We start from the raw sequence: 10,497 nt of genomic DNA, 5'->3' as shown, positions 1-10,497 counted from the left end.
TGATGTGTTATGTTCAAGGTGTCTATCCATTTGGATCTGGAAATCCCATAAGGTATTTACTTCACCATTTTCTGACACTTTCTTTAACTGATGTTCCCACGTGTTTTGTGAGTCAGTGCACTAATTTTGCCACTCTGTCATGTTTAATTTTGTAATCCATACAAATTGTAATCCATTTCAAATATTCACTGATGAGGTGTGACACATTTTCATCCTTTTCTTGGCAGAGTAGACATTTGCTGTTTGCACTAATTCCTTGAACCTAAACTTTCATCACATTATTTCGGAGTGCTTGTTCTTGCACAGCAAAAATTAACCCTTTTGTTTCTTTCTTAATGGTTCCCAGTTTTAGCCATGCCCATGTTGAATTATGATCATGCCTTCTGTTGAGGGAATGTGCGTCTGTGTCTTTATCTTTTCTTCAGCAGAATAAAGCGCAGATAAACGTACACAACAGATTCTTCTTTCTTGCAGTGTATTTACAAAATATATAACAAAATATACATACATACAGCACTTCAGTAGCTCAGTATTCAAACCAGCAGCATGACAAGCAGACATCAATGTACAGGAGAAGGGAAGACTGTACAGTGTTCATTTCTTATATACAATCCTGGTATCAGTCTGGTCCAATCCCGTCTGAGGTGATTTCATGAACACAGGCGTGGCAGTTTTCATGTTGCAGTAGGTTGCATCAGCCAGGGATGGAGGAATGATGTCATCTTATTCTTGCTCTGCACACATACATATTATGTTCAGGCTATATAAAAATTATATACCTTAACACTCCTCCTAATTTTTAAATTTCCTGAACCCATTACACATTCCTAATATATTTATACACCTTTCATGCTTCTGAACACATAACGGTTTAGTCAATATATCTGCAATATTTTCTTCAGTTTTGCAATATTCTAATTCAATTAGTTTTCCTTTTACAGCTTCCCTTACGTTATGATATTTAATATCAACATGTTTGCTTCTGTTTTTTACTCTATCTGTTTTGGCCATTTGTATACATGTGGTATTATCTTCCATTACTTTTATTGCATCATCTGTTTTACACTTTAAGTCTTTTGTTAATTGTTTGTACCAAGTTAATTCAGAACATAAATCTGACAATGCAGCAAACTCTGCTTCAGAAGTTGAAATTGCTACAGAATTTTGCTTTCGTGATTTCCAACCAATTATATTATTTCCAAATTTTATGACAAATCCAGTCATAGATTTTCTATCTTTTTCATCGTTGGCCCAGTCACTATCCACATAAGCTGACAGTTTTAGATTTGTTGATGGTTGCAAAGTTAGATGATAATTATATGTTCCCTTTAGATATCTAAAAATCCTTTTTAATCCTTGCCAGTGTTTTTCACTAGGTTTTTCTATATATCTACTGAGTATGTTTACTGATGCCGCTATATCCGGGCGCGTCCAGTTCGCTAGGTACATTAAACTCCCTATTGCTGAGTGATATAATTCTTTGTTTTCAAAATCTTTACTTATTTCATCTTCCTTTTGAAAATCCACTGTCATGGGAGTACTCACATTCTTGCACTCTCCCATACAATATTTTTCTAACATTTGTTTTATTTTGTGTTCTTGACTTAATTCAAGCCCATGTTCTGTTTTCTTTATTTGTACACCCAGGTAATTTTGTATTGGTCCTAGATTTTTAAATTTGAATTCCTTTTTAAATTGTTTTTCAAACAACTCTACTTGGCTCTGATCTTTTGCTATAAAACACAGGTCATCAACATACGCCAGAAGTATATTTAGATTATTTCCAACTTTCTTGGTATACAAACAAGGGTCTGCTAGACCGTTCTTGTATCCTAGTTTCATCAAAACTTGGTGTAAACAGTCATTCCAATTTTTAGCAGATTGTTTTAAACCATAAATTGCCTTGTTTAGCCTGTATACTAGTTCTGGCTTAGTACCCTCAAAACCTGGAGCTTTTGCCATATATAACTCTTCCTTTAAATCTGCGTTTAAGTATGCAGTTGTTATATCATAGTGATAAATTAGGTAATTTTTACTGGTAGCAAAGGCAAGCGTTGCTCTCAATGTCTCGGACCTGACTGTCGGAGAAAATACCTCATCATAATGTATAAACTTTTTCTGTGTAAAACCTTGTGCAACCAATCTCGCTTTATATCTGTAGTTTCCATCATTTTGCAATTTTCTTTTGAACACCCACTTACTACCTATTACCTTATGCTCTGCTGGTAGTTTGGTTTCAGTGAACACTTGATGTTCCTCCATGGACTTCATCTCCTCCTCCATGGCCTCTAACCACTTATTCTTCTCATAATCAGGAAGCTTCAAAACATCCTTATAGTTTCTGGGTTCAATATAAACATTGCACACTGTAATACCACCCACTCCATATCTTTTGGGTGGCACACCTTTATTTTCCCTCTGGGACCTTCTGGGACCATGTGTTTTTGTGTGTGTTTCTATCTGACTACTTGTGTGTGCTTCCTCCTCTTTGTGTTCTTCCTCATCACTATCTTCTATTCCTTCTTCTTCTTCTTCTTCATTATCACAAGACTCCATGCCTTGCTTCTGTGTTTCTGTCTGTCTTAATTGACTTTTTCTTTCGTGTAGAGGGATGTATAACTGTGAGTTTGCGTGTACTTGGTCCCAGTTTTTTCCTTCATTAAAACTGGCTGACCTAGAGATTATTACGCTTTTATCCCCATCAAAAAACCGGTATGCCTTTGAATTGGGTTCATACCCCACAAATGTCATTTTTCTTGTTTTATTTTTACCTTTTCTTCTGAGCTGTTTCGGGATATGCACCCATGCCATGCATCCAAACACCCTCAAATATTTTAAACATGGTTTCTTACTGTATAACATGAAATATGGTGTGTCATCTATCGAGGAAGAATAAATTCTGTTAATCAAAAAATTAGAAGTTAGAATCGCTTCACTCCACAGACCGTGACACAACCCAGAGTCTGCCAATAATGCATTTTTCATCTCTTGTAATACTCTGTTCCGTCTTTCAGCAACACCATTCTGAAATGGGCTATATGGGCTTGTTTTTCTATGTCTAATTCCCAGACTTTCTAACCATCTTTGAAACCTAGTGTTTGTAAACTCTGTACCACGATCCGTTTGCAACTGTGCCACCTTGTGGCCAAATCTCCTCTCTACAGAAAACAACCATTTTTTAAATGTTTCAAACACTTCTGTTTTAGATTTTAGTGTATAACAATAAGAAAACCTTGTAAAGTCATCCACTAGAACCATTGCAAATTTCGCTCCTCCTAATGATGGAGGAAATGGTCCCATTAAATCTGCATGAACTAATTCAAATGGCCTGGTTGTGATTCTGTCACTTTTCTTCCCTTTTGGGGCCACATTCGTTTTGCTTCTTTTACAGACATCACAGTCCAAGTAATTTTTGCATTCCTTTATGTTTATATCCCTAGCCAAATTTTCCATCTTCTGTAATGATCTAAAATTTACATGACCCAGCCTCCTATGCAGTAAATGTATACAGTTATCATGTTGTGGTTTGTTTGTATGTATCATGTGTGTACTTTCATGTGTCTGGCTCTTTAACATGTACAGATTGTTTTCTTGCTTCACTTTTGCAAATATTTTATCATTTTTCTTAATTATACACTCCTGTTTCTCAAAAGTGACAGTGAACCCTTGTTCAGTCAGCGCTGATACACTTATATTAAACGACAATTCAGGAGCGTAAAATACCCCACTTATCTCAGTTTTCAACGAAGGAATGTAAACAGTTCCTTGTCCTTCGACGGCCGTCTCTTGTGAATTTGCCATCATCACACTTCTGAGGCTGGTTTCATCTAGAAGACAAAACAAATCTCTATTATTAGTCAAATGCCCTACAGCGCCAGAGTCGATCAGCCACTCCACTGCTTTTGTCTTGCCGGGAACCTTGTCTCTCGTTCCTCTGGTAACCAAGGAGACCGGCCTCTTGTCGTCTCTTTGTTGAAACCGTTTGGAGACTTTCTTTCTGTAGTCTCTGTTGCTTGGAAGACTTCCGCTTTTGTCACAGTTCCGTTGCAGGTGATTGGTGGATCCACAGAGGAAACAGGCTTTCGTCATCATCACTCTTCCTCTTTGTTCTTCGTCCGTCTGCCTCCTGGGCACACTGCCATCAGAGTATCTCTGTCTCTCGCGGTCAGCACGCACGTGGCTTGTTTTTTTGTTCAGCATTCTTTGTTTTAAATGCTGTTCCTCCTGCAAAATTCGGTTCGTCACATATTCTTCTGAAAGCTCTGTTTCTGGCATGCTTTCCAAACTTGTTACCAGCATGGAGTAATCATCATTCAGATAACTTAGCAAAATATACACGCGCTGTTCCTCAGGGAAAACAACGTTCATTAATTGCAGTTGATTAAACATGTCCTTCATATTCTTTAAGTGTTCCGAAGCACACTCTTCCAATTTCATCCTGCATTGGAACAATCTCCTGGTAAGAGAAATCTTTGTGCCTGTCGTCTCCCTCTGATAAATGCCTTTTAATTTATCCCAAACGGCTTTTGCTGTTGTCAGTCCTTGAATGTGGGTCAGAAGGGAGTCTTCAATGGCCAAAATGATCGTGGCTAAAGCCCTCTCATGCTCTGCCTCTTCCTCCTCATTGGGCTGCGCTGGGGGGTCTCTAACATAACGCCACAGGGCTTCCTTCCTTAGCAACATCTCGACTTTAACTGCCCATGTCCTATAATTATTTTCATTCAGTCTATTTATGGCCAGGCCACCTATATTTCCTCCCGTGCTGTATGCCATCCTTGCAGCTCTCTGTATCCTTCCCTTCCCCGGGTTTACAGACGAACTGGTTTCTGTCTCACTATCACTGCTGCTTAGGGTCTCCACTTTCATTTACTCACCACCTCCTGTTTTCAGCGCAGCGGAACGTTTTCTGGGCACATAACCTTTGTTGAGGGAATGTGCGTCTGTGTCTTTATCTTTTCTTCAGCAGAATAAAGCGCAGATAAACGTACACAACAGATTCTTCTTTCTTGCAGTGTATTTACAAAATATATAACAAAATATACATACATACAGCACTTCAATAGCTCAGTATTCAAACCAGCAGCATGACAAGCAGACATCAATGTACAGGAGAAGGGAAGACTGTACAGTGTTCATTTCTTATATACAATCCTGGTATCAGTCTGGTCCAATCCCGTCTGAGGTGATTTCATGAACACAGGCGTGGCAGTTTTCATGTTGCAGTAGGTTGCATCAGCCAGGGATGGAGGAATGATGTCATCTTATTCTTGCTCTGCACACATACATATTATGTTCAGGCTATATAAAAATTATATACCTTAACACCTTCCATCAATATTTCTCAGATGTTGTCCACGTAATGGTTTATTTTCCAACTCTTTAATTTATTTTCAAATTATTGTTTCCTATATTGAGACTTTGTTTCTGTTGTTTTTAAAATATTCTCAATTTTCCCTGTCTTAAGTAATACTTCTCTGCTTGTACTGATATAATCATTTAGGCTTCTTTCTCCCCTCCTCTACTACCTGCTGCATTTGCAGTAATCCACGGCCTCCAGTTTTTCATAGTAAGTATAATCTGTCCACATCACTTTTTGGATGTAGTACGTGATGCATGTTCATTAGTTTCTGTGTTTTTCAATCCAATTGTTCTAATTCATTTTGAGTTTAATCTATTATTCCAGGTGGGTATCTAATTACTGGAACTGCCCATGTGTTTATGGCTTTGATTGTATTTCCACAATTTAACTTTGATTTTAAGATTTTCTGCAGTCTTTTGATGTATTCCCTTTCTGTCAGTTCTTTAACTTTTGTGTGCAGGATGTTATCTGCTTCTACTATTCCAAGGTATTAATAATTTTCATCACATGATAGTGATTTTATAAGATCACCATTTAAAAACACTATTCCATCTAGTTTTAGGATCTTGCCATGATTTATTGATGGAGCTACACTTTTGTCAATTCCAAATTTCATTTTAAGATCTTCATTAAATATTTGCACTGTGTTTATCTCTGTGGAACTTTTTCAATATAGTTTTAGGTCATCCATATATAACAGATGATTAATTTTTCCTGCTTGTTCTGAAATATGGTAGCCCAATCCAGTTTTGTTTAAAATTATTGACATGGGGACTAGTGAGATGTTAAACAGCAGTGGTGACAAAGAATCCCCTTGACCTATTCCTCTTTTGATACTAACTTCAACAATTTTTTCAACATACACCATTAAGACAGTTTTCTATTTTTCCATGGTTTTTTTAGTGATTTCTGAATATTTTTACTAATCTCAAACATTTAGGCAGGTGTTAATCCAGCTGTGTGGCAATGAGTCACATGCCTTTTTATAGTTTATCCAGGCCATGTTAAGGTTTGTTTTTTTGTCTTTTTGCATTCTTCAGGATCATTTTATACGTGCTCGCTTCGGCAGCACATATACTAAAAATTGGAACGATACAGAGAAGATTAGCATGGCCCCTGCGCAAGGATGACACACAAATTCATGAAGCGTTCCATATTTTTGAAAGATTTATGAAACTAGTCAAAGCAATATATACTGAACAAAAGGCAAAAATAAGAATAAATGGTGAGTTGTCAAAAGAAATTCAAATACAGAAAGGCACTAGACAGGGATGTCCTCTGTCCCCACTTTTATTTATTTTGAGTCTAGAAATATTAAATGACCAAATTAGAGATAAAAAAGAACTGAAAGGATTAAAAGTAAAAGGACAAGTCTATAAGCTTCAAGCTTTTGCGGATGATTTAGTCATCATATTGGAAGATCCACTGTATTCAGTAGAAGAACTGATGGTAATGTTAAAAAACTTCGGTGACATGGCAGTGTTACATACAGCACTGATGTTACCTGTCTGTCATGGGTTTGGAGGGAAAGTTCCATCCTATGGGGAGTGGAAGGCGGGACATCAGGAGGAGGGGCTGTACTGTATATATATGTGATGCGTGTGAGCAGACGCTGGGATGTGAAGAAGCAGCAGCTGGGAAGAAGAAGCTGGTGTGGGAGTCTGTGTGTCAGACAGGGTACTACTGTGTGTCAGAGTACCAACCTGATAGGTTCAGGTGTCTGTTGGTTAGCCAGAACTGATAGGTTCAGGGTCTGTGCTTCAAGTTAAGGGTTCTGTGTGAACCAAACTGTATGCATGTATGAATGAGACTAAGCCACGTTACTATATCTTATTCACATAATCCTTTTATTTTCCCTGTGTGTTGTTTTAAATAAACCTTATTCTTTTATTTGTTTGAAAATCCATCCCTGGTCTGTGTGACTTCTTATAGGGAATGGTTGGTGGCAGCTTAGTTAACGTGTGGCAGATCCCAGTAGGTCTGGGGTTGTCACATTGATTGGTGGCAGCGGTGGGATACGACTGGTCCAGTGGTCCAGCGGTCCAGCAAAGCCTTGGCAAGTGTGCCCAGAGCAAGGGGGGTCTAGTCAGGGACAATCTGAGGCGCGTAGGTAATCTTCTAGGTGTACCTCACGGGGAGGTGCGCTAGTGGAAGAACGTGCCAACTGGGGAGACTAGATTAAGGTGCTCTGAGGCAGCCTGGTTTTGGCGGGAAAAAAGCTGAGGCAAAACTGTGTAGTAGAAGTGATTTAGCCTGCCTGCTGAGAGGCCCAGCAGAGGGGGGTAGGCTCTAGCTTGCAACTGTTGCAAGTAGTGCTGAAGGACAGCAGCAATCTATAGAAAGCTGGTTCTGAGGCAAAAGAAAAAAAAAAGTGGTCGTTTTATTTTGAGGCTTGACTTTTTAAAGCAGCTTGTTCTGAGGGGGGATTATGCCCTTGACTCGAAGCCAGATGGCAGAAATGGGTGAAGTGAAAGACCCCCAGGTAGACCAAGGTTCTGAGGATGAATTTGGCTCAGTGCAGGGTGACAGCACGGGAGAGCAGAACCCAGAACTCAGAAAATTGCTCATAGCCCAACAGCATGAACTGAGGATGAGGCAATTTGAAATGGAGGAAAGGGAAAGAGAGGAAAGATTAGAGAGAGAAAAAATGCAGGAAAGGGAAAGGCAAAGGCAATTTGAGATTGAGAGAATGGAAAGAGAAGAAAGATTGGAGAGAGAGAAAATGGCGTTTGAATTAAGAAAACTGGAACTGATGAACCAGAACAATAATAACAATAGGGATTCTGAGGGAGGCCAATTGTCTAAAGCTGACCTGAAGAAATTCCCTGTGTACCACAAGGGAGATTGTCCTGAGGTGTTCTTTTCCTTAGTGGAAAGAGCGTTTGTGGACTTCTCAGTGAGGGAAACTGAGAAGATGACCATCATGCGATCTTTAATCAGTGGTAGCCTGGCTGAGGTCTATGCCGAGATGCCTGAGGAACTGATGAAAGATTTTGCAGAGTTTAAAAAACTGGTGTTTGCAAGACATGGGATAAATGCGGAACAGTTGAGACAAAGATTTAGGTCAATCACCAAAAAGCCAGAGCAGACTTTTACCCAAGTGGGGGCCCAATTGGTGAGGCTGCTTGAGAAATGGCTATCGCAGGAGGGGACAGAGACCTTTCAACAGCTTAAAGATTTGATAGCGCTGGAACAGTTCTATTCAGTTCTCCATGGGGAATTGAAGTTCCAGGTGAGGGAAAGGAAACCAAAATCTGTGGTAGAAGCAGCCGAGATCGCAGATTTTATTTCGCAGATAAGAAAGCCCTTGGGTGAGGGGAAATCTGTAGGTAAACCCAAAGAAACCTACAGCAAGTACTCTCAGGGACCAGGGAAAAGCCAGCAAGGGGGAGGGGCCCATGGTGAAGGGAAGCCCTCAGACATGAAACTAAGACCTCAGATTTTGGAGGGAAAACCAAAACAAGATGAGAAGGACTCAAAATATAGCAGAAAATGTTATTTCTGTCAGGGAAAGGGCCATCTAATCTCAGAGTGTGAGAAATTAAGGCAGCTAAAAGGAATGGTGCCTCAGGATTCGAGTGGAACCAAGCCAAAAGCTGTGTTCTGTGTCCAGAAAGAGCAAGGCTCATTGTCACTGAGGGAGCCTGTTGCCATGGCTACTCAATCTGAAACAGCTACATCTGCTGATCAGGCTGAGGAAAATGGTCCTCTTGTGGAGGTCAAGCGATGCTTGCTCGTGAGAACAGATTCTCAGTTGTTTGAGACAGCAGGGGTGGACGTAGGAATACTTGACCGTCAGTATCGGGGGCTGCGGGACACTTGTTCCCAGGTGACCCTGTGCCATCCAGATATTATTCCCAGGGAGTATGTAATCCCAAATGAGAGCATGAAGGTGGCAGGGATTGAGGGGCAGGTGATCTCACTGCCAGTAGCGGAGGTACATGTGAACTTTCAAGGCTGGAGGGGAGTTTGGCGGCTAGCAATTTCATCGACTCTGCCAGCAGCCGTGCTCGTGGGAAATGACCTGGCTGAACATGTGAAACGGGTGCTAGTGATTACACGTTCACAAGCCACCACGGGGACAGTTCAGGGGGGTAATGATGAGCCAGAGACGGAAGCAGGTGGGGGGGAGTTCAGAAGCTGTGGTGGAAACCTTAACCACAGACAGCAGATTTGGACAAGAGCAAAAGGCAGACGCCACTCTCCAAAAGTGTTTTGAACAGGTGACTGACGCCCAGCTAGCACCTGAAACCCCAGTGAGATTTCTGGAGAAAAAGGGGATTTTATATAGAGAGACCCTGAGGAATATCTCAAAAGGGGGAGATGGGATCAGAAGTCAGCTGGTGGTACCTGAAAAGTATCGCCCCATGATCTTACAAAGGGGGCACTCTGACATGTTTGCTGCACACTTAGGGGTGAACAAAACACAGCAGAGAATCACACAGAATTTTTACTGGCCTGACATAGGGAGGCAGATCAGGGAGTTCTGTAAACAATGTGATGTGTGTCAAAGGCAGGGGAATAGCCGTGACAGAACCAAAGCAAAGTTGTGCCCTTTGCCTGTGATTGACACTCCGTTCAAATGCATAGGGGTGGATATTGTGGGACCTTTGCCCAAGGCCACAAAGAGGGGGAACAGGTTCATTCTCACCATTGTGGACCATGCCACAAGGTACCCTGAAGCCATACCCTTGACTAACATTGAAACTAACACAGTGGCAGATGCCTTGGTGGGGTATATGTCCAGGATGGGATTTGCCTCAGAAATAATCACAGATTTGGGAGCATCATTCACATCAAAGCTCATGAAACGCTTATGGCAAATCTGTGGAATTAAGCACAAGGAAACTACTGCCTATCATCCTGAAAGTAATGGGTTAACTGAGAAGTTCAATGGGACTCTAATGCACATGATTAGGGCTTACTTGGCAGAGAATCCAAACAATTGGGACCAGAAGCTGCAATCCCTTTTGTTTGCTTATCGATCAGTGCCACAAGCCAGTACCGGGTTCAGTCCATTTGAACTTTTATTTGGGAGAAGGGTGAAAGGGCCCCTTGATTTGATCAAACAAAATTGGGAGCAGATCACCCAGGATGACCCACAAGACGTTGTGACAGATAGAGACTCTTTGAGGAAG

The 10,497-nt window shown here is 40.7% G+C and overlaps 1 non-coding gene across 1 annotated transcript; it reads left to right on the top strand.

The window, feature by feature from the left end:
* Positions 1-6,412: 6,412 nt before the first annotated feature.
* On the top strand, positions 6,413-6,520 carry LOC144587683 (U6 spliceosomal RNA). Its single transcript, XR_013542841.1, has one exon. It is a non-coding gene; the product is annotated as a U6 spliceosomal RNA (small nuclear RNA).
* The last annotated feature ends 3,977 nt before the right edge of the window (positions 6,521-10,497 follow it).

This window comes from Pogona vitticeps, chromosome 2, assembly GCF_051106095.1.
Source record: "Pogona vitticeps strain Pit_001003342236 chromosome 2, PviZW2.1, whole genome shotgun sequence".
In the NCBI taxonomy this organism is placed as follows: Eukaryota; Metazoa; Chordata; class Lepidosauria; order Squamata; family Agamidae; genus Pogona; species Pogona vitticeps.
Note: the sequence above shows the minus strand (reverse complement) of the source record. Positions and strands in the feature narration are given on the sequence as shown.